Source organism: Eschrichtius robustus, chromosome 11 (assembly GCF_028021215.1).
Source record: "Eschrichtius robustus isolate mEscRob2 chromosome 11, mEscRob2.pri, whole genome shotgun sequence".
NCBI lineage: Eukaryota > Metazoa > Chordata > Mammalia > Artiodactyla > Eschrichtiidae > Eschrichtius > Eschrichtius robustus.
In genome coordinates, this window is record NC_090834.1 from 24,181,870 (window position 1) to 24,201,041 (window position 19,172).

Here is a 19,172-nt window from a genome sequence, read left to right on the forward strand (position 1 = left end):
TTGTGATTGGTATTCAAGGGGGGAAGAACTTTTAAAAATAGAAAAACTAGAAAGCAGGCTTTCCTCTAAAACCATCTTGCCTTAGGGGTGGGTAGGGGTGATGAGCTGGGATGGGTCTTAGTGTATAGGTGTGGCTGGGTCCTTAGGTATGAATGTGCCTCAGAGCTTACAGAGTTCAGTCAGTGGAGGCTGGCCCGCTGGCAACAGTCTGAATTATCAAATTTTAGAGTTTAGCCCTAAGGGATAAGTAGTTACTCTTATTTCTAAATTTTGAAGTTATAAGGCTGGTATTTTGATAATTTCATAGATCTTACTAACCCTTTAGACTCACTAAAAAGTGAGACACAAATTCAGAGGTCCTAGGGAAACAATTTCTTTCTAGGGGAGAGATCTCAGACTATGGCTGCAAAAGGACCTACAAGGTATGAAGCTCTCTAAAACTAAGCAGAATTTGACAAGATAGATACAGACTTAAGAGGCATTATTAGTTTGCAGGTGGTAGCTGAAACTAATAAATTAAAGGAAATCACCAAAGGTAAAAGGCTATAACAATGTGTGTATGTGTGTGGGGGTGTGTGTGTGTGTGTGTACACATAAAGAGGGGGAAGGTAGTGGGGAGGGAATATCCGTTATTAAAAGGAAGACCAAATGAGACTTTTAGAAAGGCATATATCAGACAGAAGAAGACAATCAGGAGAAAGCAGCTTCAATGGGAGAAGAGTTTCATAAAGGAAGGCAAATTGACATTGGTAAGTATCACAAAGTATCAGCAAGGACACAAGTATGAGATGTCTAATCTTATTCTGGATTTGGCAATAAGATGCCATTGGTGACCTCTGCCATAGTTAGTTCACTGAATTAGTGGAGAAGTAAGCAAATGGTCCTGGACGGAGAATTAAAAAGAAAAGTAGAGTCAACAAGACATAGATTATTCCCTTAAAATATTTAGATAAGGAAACAAAATACTAAATTTGAGGTAAGGTTTCATTAGGATAGTTAACTTCATGAAGTTGTAGAAAGAGGGTAGGAGTTAATGAAACAGCAGGCACTAAAGTATGGGAGAGGTGGTCATAACTGATACAAGATCCGAAAGAGAAAAGATGAAAACAGAGTATTTAAACCATGAGAGTCGAGTAAGTCTGGAGGTGCAGGTAAACAGGGTTAGAAATTCAGCCTACATTCTATATTTTCTCACAAGGTACATGCCTAGACCTCATTTCACTTACCGGGGAACTACCACATGTTTGTGAGCATATGTGGGGGAGGGTAGAGGTTTTGAAGAAAAGAGTCAAATTGCAGAATAAGTAACCTCATTGTGGAAAAGGAAAGAAAGAGCACTAGTCCAACTGACTTTTTTTTTCTGGCTGCAGGATCTTAGTTCCCCAACCCAGGCCCCAGCAGTAGTGAAAACACTGAGTCCTAACCACTGGACTGCCAGGGAATTCCCTAACTGGTGATTTCTAATTAGAGATTCAGGAAACAAATTGATGTTTGAGAGTTAAGCTTTTTAAGATGAGAATTTAAGGATTTAGGGAGAGGCAGTCCAGACTAAAGAAATACCATGTGCAAATCTGTTTTTCCTTTTTCTGGTCGCACCTCGCGGCATGTGGGATCTTAGATCCCTGACCAGAGATAGAACCCATGCCCCCTGCATTGGAAGCGCAGAGTCTTAACCACTGGACTGCCAGGGAAGTCCCCCATGTGCATATTTGGATACAGTTACGTGAATGAGATATGTGAGTAGAAAACCATAGTGAGTGAGGAGCCTAGAGAAGACAGGAAGAGCTGAATGTCTGAGATTTCCCATGCAGACAATGAAGACAGACTGAAGGATTTCGAGTAGGGAGTAAAGGCAATCTTATCTGTGTATCAGAAACTATGGGAACTGGAAAAGTTACATCGGAACAAAGAAGGATTAAACTGAAGGCAAAAGATGACAGAGGCAAAGGTATTTCTTTATAGACAGACTGTTAAGAAGCCTAAGGCAATACTTCAGGCGAGAAGTGATAATTTAGGAGAGGATGGAACAGAAGACATAAAGAGACTGCCAAAGCTCAATTAAAGGTGATGATGATGATACTGATACCATTAATATTTAGGGGGGTAATATGTGCCAGATACTGGCTTAAGTTACTTTACTACACTAACTTATTTGATGGATATAGAGAATGCGGAGCAAAGATAATTGAGAATCTAAAAATGACATCAAGATTTCAGTTATTTCTGAATAATCAGTAGTGGTATCAATAACAGAAAAAGAGATCAAGGAGTACAGGGGAAGGGAAGGGCAGGATCCAGCGAAAATTTTTTGATAACTATGTACTAAGCATGGTTCTAGTCTCTTAGGACTCAGCAGCAGACAAAATATCCCTGCCCTCATGAAGCTTACATTTAGTTGCTGGGGGAGGCACACAGATAGCAAACATAATACATTATATAGTTTTTTAAAAAGGTGTTAAGTACAATGTAAAACAGGAATACTGGAGCACAGGAAGAGAAGTGTGTATATGGGCACATGTAGGGGAACGTGAAGGTGAAGTTTAAGTAAATATTTAAAAGATTTGAAGTAGAGCAGGCAAAGAGAACAGTCAGTATATAAGCTATATGTTCAAGTAGGCCTGGAATGTTTAAGTAGGACAGTCTGGTTGAGAATAATAGAAAATGACTTTCAGAAAGCATATCAGGAGACTTCATCACCTAAGGTCCCACGGGGCATTTTAAAGACTTTTTATCTTTTACTGTGAGGGAAATGGCACTGTAGGGTTTTGGGCAAAAGAGTGATTTGATTTAAGTGATATAGAGGATCACTCTAAGTGTTAAATAGAGAACAGACTGCAGAGCAATGATGGAATCAGGGAGACCAGTTAAATGACTACTGTGGAAATACAGGTAAAAGATGATATTAATGACTTGAATCAGGGTGAGAAGTGATAAACAGTGACTAGGATCCTAGATATAGTTCTAAGGCAAAGGTAACTAGATTTTCCAACACAATGGAGGACAGAGAGAAATCAAGCGTGATATCAATATCTTTAGCCTGAGCAATTACAAGACAGAGCTGTGGGTTTGGAGTGGGCAAAGATCAGGAGTTCACATTTGAACAGAAGTATGAGACGTCTAATTAGGTATCCAAAAGGACATGTTGAGTAGATAGCTAGATATAAGAGACTGGAATGTAGGGAAGAGGTCTGGGCTAAAGATATAAATCTGGGATCAGCTAGATTATATTTAAAGGTAAGAAGCAGGATGAGATGACCAGTGGATAAAGAAGATCATGTAATAAGCTAAATGACTTGCCAACTAAGAGGGGAGAAGAGGAGGAACTAGAGATACAGAAGGAATATTCAGGAAGATAAGAGAAAAGCCAAGAGTGTGTAGTGTAATGGAGGCCAAGTAAATAGAGTATGTCAGGTGTTATTAGGCTTAGTACGATAAGGATAGAGACGTAATCACTGGATTTAGCTAGTGAGAGTCCCCATAGACCGTAAAGGCATAGTTTTGGTGGAGCTGTAGGAGTGAGAACCTGGTAGGAGTAGATTCAAGACAAAAAAGAATTGGAATACCCAAAATAGACAAGTTTTGCTGCAAATGGGAGCAGAAATGGGCTTGTAGCTGAAAATGGGGGTGCGGGGAGGTACGTGTTGGAAAAATCGTAAGTTTTTTTTAAGATTGGATAAAGAAGTTTATATGATGATGAGGATGATCCAGGAGAGGGGGGAAAATGATATAGAAGAAAAGAAAACTGCCACAACAATGTTTTTGAGTAAGGGATGGCAGACAGAAAATATGATGTAGTTCACAAATGGAGGGATTGGTTACAATTAGTAATTGGTAGGAAATATATGGGTACAGGGCTTGGTGGGTTGGGAAGATGAGGTAGGGGAAGTCTCTGGCAGTTTTCTTCTGGTGCTTCAGTTTTCTCATGGAAGTAGCATGCAAGGTCATCAACTGAGGTTGAAGAAGAGGATGTACCAGAAGTCACAGGATAAAGGAGAAAGAAAGAATGGTCTAGAAGAATGGGAGAATAAATTAAACTAGGGAAATATATAGTATGACTACTGGGCAGCATTAAAGGGTTCACTGTCACACATTTAAAGTCAAATTAGTCATCAAGGTTGAATGCTTTTTTTTCCTTAGACACCTTTAGTTACTAGGCTTCAGTTAAGAATAAGGAGAAAGAAAAGAGTAAGGCCAGTGAAGGGTGGTACGATAAATGGATCCTACAATTTATTGGTAGACAGAATGTTTTTAGGATTGCTGGAGGTAGAATTCTAGAGGGAGTAAAGTTGAAAAGACAAGAGGTAATAATCAGAGAATGAAATGTATGTAACTGAGGTTGTGAGGTGGGCATATTAATGGCTTCAGTGGTGCCAAAAAACCCAACTGAAAACATCTATGAGGAATATTTCAAAAATATACCATACGTAGCTCCCTAAAAGATTATGAAAGTTTACAAAGAGAAAAAACAATAAGTGATAAAGTAGAGGGGTAAAACATTAAAAATGCAGACCAATAATACCCACTATGGATTCTAACAGCCCCAAATATAACCTAGTTGTTAATGTCCTAAGAGAAGAAGCAATCAACTGCCAGAGTATTCCACAGTTAGACCAGATGAACTGCTCTAGAGCAGGGGCTCTTCCACATAGTGTTTGCTGCATAAGGAGATAAGGGAATCTGATGAATATAATGAGCAGTATTCTCAGCAGCAATGTTTACAAACCTATTACTCAACATTTTCAAATTAGAAAGGTTGATCAAAGGAGCATTTTCACACAAGCAGTAAGTTACCCATGCAGAGCATCCAAGTCAAACCAGACAAGACCACTCCAATGATACTTCTAAATCAGAAATGGTGGAGCCAGAATGTACTGAGCCTCAAAAGGCAAAACAGTGTATTTTTCCAGATGTAAATCATACATAAAAAGTAGTGAACCAAACCCTATCTCAATCTGATCATTTTTTAAATAGAAATAGAAAGGGGCTGGAGTTCAGGAAAGAAGAGTCTCGTCCACAGTCTAGAATTCTATGTACCATCCCCATTCAAAACTGTTTATAAAGTATCAGTGCATGCAGAAGAATTTGCATCTAATTAATTTATGATTAGGAATTAATACTGGAAAATATGCAATGACATTGAAAGAAGTTCCTTTTGAATTGCTTTAAACCTGAGGCTCTGCAAGCATGAACATCTAGGTTAAGAAAGACTGGCAAGAATTCAAGGAAACAACACTTATGTATTGCTGATGGTAGTAGGAAAATATTCTGAAAGTATCAAATTTAAAATATACTGACCCAAGTGAAGAAACTTACTCCATAAAAATAAAAGCACCAAAATATAAAGAAATATGTATAACGATGTTTATTGCAACATTATTTGTAGTGACAAAACTGGAAACAAACCTACTATGGAGTATATTATGCAGTTATAAATCACTATCAGTTGACAATATTCTTCACTTATTGAGAGAGGGAAAAGCAAGTATTAGAGTAATATGTTCGCATGATTCTAATTTTTAAAAAGTATAGTTTTCATATACATGGATATTTATTTGTTCAACAAATGTTTACTAGCATGCCAGGCACCATTTTGTAGTTCACACAGTCTAGTGGTAGAGAGAGACAAACAAGATAACTAAGTAAAATACAGTATTTAGAATGTTAGAACATGAAAATAAAAGAAGGGAAGAAGAATAGGAAGAATGTAAAACAGAGACTAAAATATGAGGCAAGTGAAGTGACATTCAAGGCAGAAGGCATAGCAAGAGCAAAAAGGATGGTCATTATGGATAGAGCAAAGTGACCAACAGAAAGTAGTAAAATAAGATCAGACAGGTGTAAGAAGTGGTGTGAGTGGGCAGAACATGTAAGGTCTTAAAAGGCTTTAAAGGTTAGAAGTGAGGACTTTTAGTTAATTACCATACCAGGTTTTGAACTTCAGTTACCTTACAATGATGGCGTATGCTTTTCTTTTAGTTATCTTTGCATAGTTCACAGTTTAAACTGAACACATTATTGTAATAAAGAAAAAAGAAAAAAAATCATTGAAGTTGATTGAGAATAGACATGCACAATTGGACATTCCTAAAAGCTGCTTCTTGACTTTGTGATCCACAGGTATGCAGTAAATCTCTAAATGTATTTCATGTAACGTATAAACAACAAAGGTACGAAACAATTAAAGATTTTATTTAAAAACAGATATCTATGTCTCAGCTATAGAAAGGATGCCTTCTAAGATTTATAAAAATGCAAAAAGAAACAATATTATGAAATAACTATTACTTAGCGATTCTAACATCTAAATATGAGAGAGTAATGCAAAAACAGGATATTATAATATTATAAGGAGAAAGCACTAAAAGGTAGGTTGACTTCAATTAAGGGAGGAGAGGAAAGCAGGGAATTTAGAATAAAAAAAGTGGATTTAAATCTTAGCCTAGCTTCGGCAAGTTACTTAACTTCCCATAGATTCAGTTTCTCCATCTGTAATATGAGGGTAATAATATTTCTTACAGAGAAGACTCAAATAATATATAATCTGTCATACAACTTGGCCCTATTTCATTGCCTGGTATTTAGTAAACATTAAATAAATATTTGATGAAACTGAATATTAAAAATAGGTAAAGTAACAGTTACAATAATTATAACAATATCTGTTCTCAATGTGTTCATATTCAATTAAAACTTCAAAGTGGCCAAAAAAGCTAATTTTTATTTGATCAGAATCTAAACTAGAAAGTTGTTAAAATGAAGAACCTCTGATTTTAAATATATTTTTCAGAAAATAATAGTGTATTTTCACATTGACTTTAGAACAAAATGTTTAAAATAATTCATATTTTCTTTATGTGAGATGAAATATATAGCTTAACAAAGTCAGTAAGTCTAATTTAAAAAAATGGACCTGACTCAAATGAAAAATGTTATATATACAATTGACCTGTGAACAACACTGTGCAGGCCCACTTTATGCGGATTCTTTAAAATAAATAAGTACTACAGTACTACATAATCTGTGGTTGGTTGAAATCCATAGACTTGAAACTGCAGATACGAAGGGCCCAAGTGTAAAGTTACACGTTGATTTTCAACTGCATGGGGGTGGGGGGCCCCAGCCCCCACTATCACTGCATATCCTTTATAAATCTAAAAAGTATATGTTAAACTTCATAGCATTTTTAACCTTTTTAAAAAAGATGAAATATGGCGGAATATATATTCCATAATATTCAATACCAACTAATTCTTTTCCTACTATTACATTCTAGAGTACAGTTATTGATAGGAACAGAGAGTAAAGAAGCAGCTATGGGACTGCCCAAACTGTACATTGTTTGGAGTGTTTTATTCCCCATGGCAATAAATGGGACTGATACTGTAGTGTGCCTGAAAGAGAAAAATACAAGAGAAATCATCCATTTAAAAAGGTACACATTAAGGGGCAGGAAAGGAATAAAGACGCAGACGTAGAGAATGGACTTGAGGACACGGGGAGGGGGAAAGGTAAGCTGGGACGAAGTGAGAGAGTGGCATGGACTTATGTATACTAACAAATGTAAAATAGATAGCTAGTGGGAAACAGCTGCATAGCACAGGGAGATCAGCTCCGTTGCTTTGTGACCACCTAGAGGGGTGGGATAGGGAGGGTGGGAGGGAGACACAAGAGGGAGGAGATATGGGGATATATGTATATGTATAGCTGATTCACTTTGTTATAAAGCAGAAACTAACACACTATTGTAAAGCAATTATACTCTAATAAAGATGTTAAAAAAATAATAGATATACAATAAATTTCATGCATTTAAATTGTACAATTTTATAAAAATAAAATAAAATAAAATAAAAAGGTACGCATTAAACATTCCATCAACTGGTCGTATTTCACTAGCTGGTCATGGCTTGGTAGTGTATGCCTTCGTAGTGTATTTGGTACTTCTGATAAATCCGTTGGCAACAAATTACAAGGTCTACGATCAATGAAGTACAGACTTGGATGGGGATTAAGAGAACAGTTGAGATAATTGAGCATTAGAGGCTAGGTTCCCTGACTTGCAGATCAATGCAATTCCTACATTAACATTTTGTTAATTTGATTATAAAGAAAACTATTTTAACGATATAATGATGTTTAAAATACTCATAATTCTCTCCACTACTTGAGCCAAACTTGGAGAGAAAACCATGTACATAATTTAAAGCAAAACCAAAATGAAACAAAAAACCGCAGATTACAAATTAGGAGGAAGAGAAGCTGAAAAGAAAAAAGTAGGTATTTTTCATATGTAAAGGTTACCATTACCTTTTCCAAGTCTAACTCCTCTAATAAAATGCTGGCATTTTTGTTTGCTTCAGCAGCCTGTCTATCTTTGGCTTGTACTATCGACTCATACAAAGGTGACACTTCTTCAGCATCTCCTAAAATGAAAAATTAAGATGTTTCCAGACTCAAAAAATTAACATTTAGAGATTCCTGAAAACATGAAAATATTAATTAAGGTATTTGAATGAACATAAGCAATAAAGATCAGTAGTAGGGCAAAACAAGAGTGCAAATAAAAACATAATTTAAATGGTATATTTTAAAAAATACATAAGCAAAGAGCTTCTATTGTTCTTCAAAATAATATCCATTTGACTGGTACTAAAATTATTTACTCCTGTAATTTGAATATGAGAAATCATACTGCAAATAGAGCTGCAATAATCTGTCAGCTGGTTAATGGGCTAAAGGAAAAGGTCAATGTCAATAAAAGAAAATGAGTTTAAAACAATTTAAAATACTTATTTGGCAAGAACTGTTCTCAAATATTTAAGCTTTGTTGCTATAACTTCTTGTGCTAGAATCGTTCATAAAAAGCACGTATTTATAGACTTATCTCAGTGATTTCATTCTTAGAACATACACTTTTTGACAGGAAAGGGATATTTCCCTATGAAGACAAAAGCTTTATTTTTAATCTCTGCCCCCCTTCCATAAGGGGTATCCAGGAATATTAATTGTCATAAATGAATCTAGAGGCAGGCAAGACAGTGGATTAGCTATGTTAAATAAAACTTATGGGAAAAAGCTGTTCACTATCATGTGATAACTGCTGAGAAAATGAAAGACATTTTTAGATTTTCAGAGGCATGTCTTAGGATTTTATTCAAATATTTTGATCTCAATTAGAATTCTAAAGGGATTTATTTTATTTTCCGTACTTTCCCTGCAAAAATCCTAGCAAATTCATTCTTAAACTGACAGTTACTCCAACTTTTATATTATGTTGAACATCTTAAGAGTTTTCTTGACCATAATTAAAAGTACTGTGTTAATTTTTGTTTAGGTCTAAAAAAAATCCACTGACTTGTTCCTCTCAGAAGAGATATCTGTCTGGATAGATTATAGCACTAATGAATAGTAACAATAACTTGCTTTAGATAGTTTAGTATTTACATTAAAATTAAATTAGCTTAAGTACTATTTAAAAAGATAAAGTAATTCTAAAACAGAAAAAGTTTTATTACTTCATGAGGTAAGTAAATCATCTGAAGAGTTTCTTAAATATTATACTTCATTCCCAAATACTAGATAAATGAAAATTGCTATGTACCACACATTATTGCTCAAACTAAGACTTGTTTTATCTTAGTGTGGAATATACATATATATAAAAAGCCAAATGGGATCCCAAGCTCATATAATGGGGATGAATTTAATCAGTATATTACCTTATCAGTGATCGTTGCTATGTATCTCATACATTCAGAATCTGATGGAAACTGACTGACTTCTTTGCCTAAGTAGCGCACCACCTTCACATGACCCTAAAAAATAGATATTAATGTCAGACTGAAAACAGACTCTATCAGGATTCAGTGAATCTAGTCTGTCTTAACTAAGATTCCATTAACATTAGTGCCACAAAATAAAGACTTAAATTGGGTATTATTCGCACTTTAAATGAAAAAGAGACAGGCTTTGGTTCTAATAAGTTAGATAAATCTACATTGTTCATTTTCATCCTACCCTCCAAAAAAATACAGAATAACGTGACCTAACATTCTAAACCATTCTGAATTTAAAAAAACAATAAAGTCAGTATGAAGAAATGCAGGATATGTGTGAAAGAAAAGAAAAACCTCATCTTTTTCTTCTAGCTAATTCGTTAGAACTGAGCATCCTGTTTCAATTTTAAGCATTAAGAGAGCAGAAATAACAATTTTGTTCTTTCTTTGAGATAAAAACTGAATGCATAGCACTATACTAGGTAGTGCAAAAGAAATAACATACACTTTCTTAAAGCTTGAGCGATGATTATATTATTCACTGTAACACAGTTCACTAAGTTCAAAATCTTTAGACCAGCCTTCAAGAGGCTCTCTACTTTCTCTAATCCACACTATTACTGACACAACACATATAAACAGATGAATAAACATCTGTTTATATTTAGTACATTTCCTCTACTGCATTTATTTCTTCCTTCTCATCTGCATCCTTTTGAACTATCCCTATCTTTTAATGAATAGCTTAAATGCCATTTGCACCTTTCCTTGACATCTCACAACACTTCTACAGTATTTAAACTATTTATATGGGACAACTCATACAGCTACCTGACTTTATGTGTGGATCCCTGATTATTACATTTTGTACAAAATGCAACAGTTGGAATCTGTACAATGTAATATGCCAACGATTACAGTTGTACATGGTAGGTACTAAGAAAATAAATAATGGAATGAATACAAAGAGTATAAAAGATAAGTGCCTTTCTTAAGGAGCTAAGTCTATTTGGAAAGATGAGATATATGCATGTTAGATGTTAAGGTAATAACAATATATATTTGTCAAAATAAATGATAAAGATAATAATGAATTGTAGAATTTCTACAACCTTTAAGAGATTAGGTATCTCAATGTGAGCTCAAATGGAATGGGAAGAGTTTCTGTAGAAGGGGAGATTTACACTGTATCCAAAGAGTGAGTAATTTTGGAAGAATGAGGAAGGACATGGGCATTCCCAAGATGAGAACAAAGGTGCTATGAGAGACAATGACAAAAGACCAAGCAAGGAAAAGACTCCACATTAGGGACTCAATGGGAGATGAGTTCTAAAAGCACTAGATTGGGCTTTGAATAACAAACTAAGATTGGATTTCAAAGGATTACAGAGACTGGGGAGACATGAAAAGGTACTTGAAGAGGATACTAACATAGTGAAATGGTTTGGATGATAAACTTGATATGCTAGCTTGCTTGGAGAAGAGGTAGGTAGCCACTGAGAATAAGTTTGATTAGCGAGGAAAAAAAAATTCAGAGAGTCAGTGGGAAGGTAGTCTAGAACACCCAGGGAGGAGGTGGTATAAAGAACAAGAGTCAGAGAGAAGAATAAGAGAAAAAGGAAAAGATGATTTTTTACAATTTATATATTAAAAATTTTCAATACAACAAAGTAATCTGGAATCTATAAGAGATTTTACCTACGTGAATGACAAAACTCAAAATCATACCTACAGAATGACAAAACTCAAAATTATAATCCCTGGAATAGTAGTCTGGCTTCCCCAATAACAAATCAGACCTGCATTTAACAGATCAACCAGAACATTAAATCAAATTACTTATACACAGTTCTGTGCTATGCATTACAGAAAGTTTCAATTTCACAAGATTTATTTCTACTTCTGAAGGTTTCAAATACTGGCAGCTGAATTTTCATTTTTCCTTTTTTCCTAGAAATTAAAGTGAATAATTAAAAATGGAATCAATTTAAGTTAAATTTTTCTCTGCTGTGCTAATACAAGAAAACACTCATTCATAAACAAGTAATTAATTACTCTTAGTTGGATTTATATTTTGTGAAAGATTAAGATTGCAACTAGATTTTGCAAATACTACTTAGAACAACTTTTTAAAAGTTTACTTAGCTTTGACGTCCAATATGGATACTATTAATGGCTTTTCTGGCATGCCTGTACCTACCTTTCAATGTTGCCATCAGAGTGATTATTTGCTTATTATTTTACTGCTTTCATCACTACTGTTAGATCCTAAAATAAGAGTCTTTAGTGATAATTAAATTATGCACTTCCTAGCCTAAGTGAAAAATATCCAAGTGACTGAGGATGAATGACTTCTACCTCTCTAAATGCTGCCATAAGAGGAGTTATCTTGCGGTTATCAGCTGCATCCACGTCTGCACCTGCTGGCACCAGTAACCGAACCACGTCAAGGTGTCCACCATTTGCTGCCAGCCACAATGGAGTGTTCCCCTTCTTGTTACGTACATCAATGTGAGCACCCTTAAATGAATGACACAAATGTCACTTTTAAATGAAATGACACAGATAATAATAAAAATCAACTATGAATTTTGTGAAAATATTTTGTAAAGGAAAAAATTGTTTAAAATATATAGGACTAAAATATATTTCTCTCTCAGAATTACATTACAAAGAATTTCCAGTCATCAAATTAAAAGCCACTGAATCAAAACTAACGATACATCAATAATTGCTTTTCTTATTTTAAAAATAATGACTCTGTGCATAATTCTGAGCTTCAAACCCTGAGAAAATGTAAAATTTTCTTTAGTGAAAAATAATGGTACATCCCGTTAATATCATAATATATTAAACAGTATCCTAGAGCATAAACAGTATCCTATGAGGGGATTATATCTTTCAGATTATTTGTATTCATGTATTTATATTATGTGGCTTCATAAAAGAATGAATCTTAAAATAACATGAAGATTTAGCACTCAGTGGGTATCATGGTAGATAAGACTCATGGTAAATAACTAGTTGATAGTAGCTACTACTCATTACTACTGTTAGGACACCATGCAAAAGTCTTTCAGACTGTTAAAGTAGGAAATCCAATTAGCATACAAGCAACTTTGAAAGACTCGCAAGTAACTCCTAAGTGACTGAAAACAAAAAATATCCTGGACTCCATCTTATATCTTGAACAGTTCCATAACTGTCTCTTAAAAGCCCTAATTACCATAAAGAACAAGAAAATCAACAATGAAGCCTTAGATTATTGCCAGACTTAACAAGACTTAAGGTGATATCGCTGCAAAACTGTGTGGGAGATGTGAATATGGATGACAATAGCTGGATGTTCAAATAGCTTATTATAGTACTTGAAAAGTATATACACAGACAAAAAAGGAAGAAAAGAAATATTTCAAGATTGCACTGAAATATATTAAACAATGCAGCATAGCTCTGGATGGGTGGAAAATAATAGAGGTAGGTTTAAAACATTAAAAAAATACACTGCAGTTTATAGAAGTAATCACATTTGATTTTTTAATAGTTCAGTTTGCACAGAGAATAGTAATCACTAGTAACACCATGTTCATATATGAAGGGTATGGTAGCATCATACCTGCCAATGAGAAGCTCACAGAATTTATAATGCCCTTTATCTGCTGCTATGGTTAAAGCTGCATCTCTCGAGGAGGGCACTGGAGGGGCATTAACATCAGCACCTTTATCCAGAAGAACTCGGCCCACCTCTGCATATCCACCAGAGGCAGCTTCCATTAGCGGTGTGAGGCCAGTCTAGGTTTAGTGAAAAACAAAAAACAACACGTAAGAGACCAGAAAGTACTAAAATGTTAAAGAACAACGATCTGGGGGAGCAATACGGCATAGCTATTACAAAATTCACGACTAAATTTCAGCACTGACACTGCTAACCTCTCTCAGTTACAGTGAGGTCTACTGAAAGCAGATGATTCTACCCAATGTCCATTTGTTGGTAAAACTTTTAAGACACATGTACTTGGCATATAACTGGCACTTAATAAATGCTCCCTCTCTTCTCTTTCATAATACTACACAGTTTTCAGCTGATAACCCCCATGTCATTATTACCTATAAAAATCTATTGCTGAGGTATTTTCAAGAGTTCATGCTTAACTGAGTCATACAGAATGATTTCTGTTTAAATATATATGTAGGAGATAAATGTTACTACAAAGTACTAGAAGTATAATTAGCATATTGCTAATGTACACCTTAAATGTCAAAGCAATAAATCCATGGGTAAATCTCAGACTTTTTCTTACCTTAGCTCTGTGTTCCACATTTGCTTTTCTATCAAGCAGAAGACTAACCACTTCAGTTCTTCCTTGGAAGCAGGCTAAGGTAAGGGCAGTGTTCCGATTGGTTTCTCTCTGAGCATTTATGTCAGAGCCCATGTCTAACAGGAGCTTAACGGCAGCTGTGTGCCCATTCATAGCTGCTAACATCAGAGGAGAAATACCCAATTTGCTACCAGTTCTGGGGGTGGAAGTATGGGGAGAACAAAGGGAAAAATATATTTTTTAAATGTCCCACAAAAACTAGATGATAATACAGAATTCTATCTCAGGATTTAAGATTCTTTATTCTGCAGAATTATTTAAAAGAATCATTCTTCTCAGCCCTACTAAATCTTCGAGATATTACCAAGACTACACTACAAATCTGTTACTACCCAGAACTAGAATACTTTCTGTATCTCATTCAACATAATGACTTGGGCTGAAAAGTGATAAATTATTAAGTCATTACTAAAAATGAACTTTCCATTCTAAAGTATATACTTGCTTGCTTAATAAAAACATAAGACAGATGTGTTTACATTTATCATAAGAAATAAAGTAATTGATAATTTTTTCAAGTTCTATGTCAACAGTTTTAAACACTTAAATTTGAATTCTAAATTTGTAATGAAGGCATTTCCTAAATATGGCATTAAAAAAAGTGTTCTACAAATATCTTTAACATAACACTGTTAAGGGACTTGGAGAGAGAGAATAAAACTTGCCTAGAATTAATCTCAGCTCCTGCATTTAGTAATATTTTGATAATGTTCACATAGCCACCAGAAGCAGCCAGGCTTAGAGGTGTGCAATCAGAAATATTCCTGTGCTCTTTATTTGCCCCTCGAGCTAACAATAGCTCCACCACCTGGAAAAAGAAAAGGAAAAAATGTGTTTTCTTCTTATGGTGAGACAACTTGCAAAGTGTATATTTCTGATTTCTCTTTTTTTCTACTTTATTGTATAACAAAAGAAGGGGAAAGTCATTCATCCTTTGCACAAAATCAGTCTCAAACGAAAGCAAAAGGTTTTAGAGGCCAATAAAGGGATAGTTTCTCAAGTAAAATCCATTTTGGAATCTGTTGAAATGGCACAGTGTTTTCATTGAAAGATCTTGACCTCGTGTTCTTGTGCAATGCTGTTTTGGAAATTAGTATTTCTGTATTATTCTACCACATAGTGGTAAAATAGAATAAGATTTTTTCATTTATACATGTAAATGTCCTTAAAATATTTTTTAAACTTAAAATCAAAACCTAAATGTTAAAAACATTTTTGGAATAAAGCTAACACTTATCTTCCCCCAACATTTTACCATAAAAACTTTTAAGCACACAGAAAAGTTGAAAAAAATTTACATACAATCATCACCTAGATCCTACCATTAACATTCTCCTCTACTTACTTTATCACATTTATTCGTCTGTTCATCATTTTTTGATGCATTTCATTTCTAAGTAAATTGTAGACACCTGCAATTTCCCTTAAACACATCAGCATGTGTACCATGAGCTAAACTCTTATTTGTTTTTAGGCTTTTTAGGTGTTTTTAGGTGAAATTTGTAACTTTCAATAAATGCACAAAACTTAAGTGTATATTCACTGAGTATCGACAAATGCATAAACTTAATTTAAATCTGTTATTTACTCATGTTCTTTCTCAGTCAATCCTACCCAAAGATTAGTTTCATTTACCATAGATCTTCATATAAGTCAATCACACAGTGTTTGAGAGTCATCTGTGTGTATTACGTAGCATTCCATTATGTGAATATGCTGCTTTATTTATTCTACTGATAAACATCTCTACTGTTTCTAGTTTTGGGCAATTCTGAATAAAGTTGCTATGACCATTTCTTGTGGAAATATATTTTCATTGCTCATGGGCTCCACCTAGTAGCAGAATTTCTGGGTGCATGTTTAATTAAGAAATTGCCAAACTTGTTCCTAAAGTGGTTGTATTATTTACACGCTCATCAACAAGGAGTTCTGGTTGCTCCACATCTTCAGCAAAACTTGGTATTGTCAATCTTTATAATTTTAGCCATTCTAGTGGATGTGGTTGGTGGTATCTCACTGGGGTCTTAATTTGCATTCCCTGATAGCTGAGAATATTTAGCATTTATTTAAGTGCCATTCATAGATCTTTTGTCCATTATGCCATTTAATGCACAAAACAACTCTTTGACACAGGTACTAGCATCTTCATCTTCATTTTACAAATGAGGCATAAGGAAGTTAAGGATTGCTCAAGATCATAGCACTTATCCTTGCTCTTACTGTTAAAAATATATCTAACTGGGAAATAAATAAATGTTAATGACCAGTGCTTTGCCTTACTACCAGCTAAAACTTTACTCGTTTGAATAAAGCTATGACCAATTTTATTTTTTTGTGTGTTTTTTGGGTTTTTTTAAGTTCACATTCATAAGCATTTTCTTTTTTAAATTTCATTAAAAAAAATTTTTTTTTGAAGTATAGTTGATTTACAAAGTTGTGTTAGTTTCAGGTGTACAGCAAAGTGATTCAATTATACATACATATACATACTTTTTTTTTTCCAGATTCTTTTTCCTTAGAGGTTACTATAAAATATTGAGTCTAGTTCCCTGTGCTGTACAGTAGGTCCTTGTTGCTCATCTATTCCATACACAGCAGTGTGTATACGTTAATCCCAACCTCCTAATTTATCCCTCCCCCACTCCTTTCCCCTTTGGTAACCATAAGTTTGTTTTCTGTGTCTGTGGGTCTATTTCTGTTTTGTATATAAGTTCATTTGTATTTTTTTTTTTAAGATTCCATGTATAAGCGATATGATTCTTATCTTTCTCTGAAGCTATGACTAATCTTAGATGACTTTCTATCACATTTTTGCTTTTAGAGCCAGTAAGACTAACTGGCTTATGTAACAAGATCATAAAAAAGAGCCCCCAAATTGGCATTAGGCTATTTTATTTTACAAACAGTCCCTTAAGCAATAAAGTAGAAAACCCTAATCACATTTCTAAAGTTTTCTTAATTCCTTTATGCAAAGATAACTGACCCTAGTTATCTCTCAGAGGGAGTGGTCTATTCCCCAAAAGTAATAAACATTCAATATAAAAGAATTATTTTGTGATTTTATAGTAAAATGACTTTCTAATATTTTATTAATTACTTCAAAATACTTTACTGTTCTAATGACACCAAATAAAAGCAAGAGTGTTATAGGCAAAATTATTACCCTAAAAGACTTCTATAATTATTATAACCTCATCTGTTACATTTTAGTAAGAATACATAAAGATTACAGTAGGCTTTACCATTGCTTTGAAAGGAAGAAAATCAACTGATTTCTTTTTGATTCAATATTGAAAAATGTTATGAGACAAGTATTATTTCAAACCACACAGTGATTGAAAATTTCAGTTAAGTCAAAATTTTACTTTCATTATATACCAAAAACAGAACATTTACATTTCTGACTGATAGAATCACCTCCACTGTGGAATACAGAAAATAATTAGAATGGTGAAATAAAAAAGAAAAAGATTTTTAAGCTGAGAGTAGGAAACTCACCTGGAATGACCTAGAGTGCTTCCTAAATATAAGATTCAACAACTCCCTAATTGAGAAGTTACCAATCCAGAGAGACAGCACGACTGGTGAATAGAACTGGATTTAAAAAACTGATTTAAGGGCTTCCCTGGTGGCGCAGTGGTTGAGAATCTGCCTGCCAATGCAGGGGACATGGGTTCGAGCCCTGGTCTGGGAAGATCCCACATGCCACGGGGCAACTGGGCCCGTGAGCCACAGTTACTGAGCCTGCGCGTCTGGAGCCTGTGCTCCGCGACAAGAGAGGCCGCGATGGTGAGAGGCCCGCGCACCGCGATGAAGAGTGGTCCCCACTTGCCACAACTAGAGAAGGCCCTCGCACAGAAACGAAGACCCAACACAGTCATAAATAAATAAATAAATAAATAAAAGACCGTGAATTTCTAAAAAAAAAAAACCTGATTTAAAATGAGGTTATCCAACTAGTTATTAAATGCCAGCAGAATGAGGTTATCCAACTGATTATTAAATGTCCGAAGAAGACACACAATGGAGCAAAGCTATGACCTCTTGGGCCTACACCTAAGCACACCAGCTGTTCTACCTAAAGAAACTAAAAGGTCATATAATATAACCGAGAACCTTTCCTCCAGAGTTGAGAAGGGCTGGGGAACAATTAAAAGACAAAAGTACTCAGGACAACTAAAAATTGAACACTCTTAATTCCCTACTAATCTTATACATAGAGAGCAACAGAGGCTGAGCTTAAGTACCTTTCACACTAAGTACTCTGGGACAGGAAAAGATGAGTGAATATAGGCCCCACTTATCAGGAGCTTGCTGATTTGAATTGGGATGTCTTAATCATTCTCTTAGCCTGAATGCAATATAGAGGGATTCCTATGGCAGTTCGTACTTTTACATGAGTAGGATAATAAACAATGTATGATTTTTCTGGCAAGACAGCTTATGCTAACACTAATTCTTATCCTTTTGCTAAAAGATTATAGTTTCAGTTACTGTGATAAATCTTAATGTCTGTCCACTGTTACCACAAAATCATATAAATTGAAGTGCACATCTGTTAAACAGAGAGAGACAAAAAATTACACTTGGGGACAATAATACCTCCTATCTTCCCCCAGAACAAGCCAAAGATGGTGGTGTGTCCTTGGTTCTTTCTGACTGGGCTTCAATGTCTGCACCATTGTCCAGCAATATTTCCACAACACCAACATGACCAGCTGTAGCAGCCAAGATGAGCGAAGTAAAACCTGGAGTAAAATAAAGATCTTCTTAGTTAAGCAAAGGAACAGTGCTGTTTTCCATCAAAATAGGGCTACAAGTAGTATTTCGTCACAGAACACAAATAATTCAGAAGAAAAGTTAACAAAAGTAGGCCTTACCTTTCTTGTCTCTGTGCTCAGTACTAGCTCCTCTCTCTAGCAATGTCTGTACCAGTTCCTCATGACCACCAGCACAGGCAAGCGTTAGTGCCGTGTCATGATTACTCTCAGTCTGTAAAAAATTGTTGATTAGCTC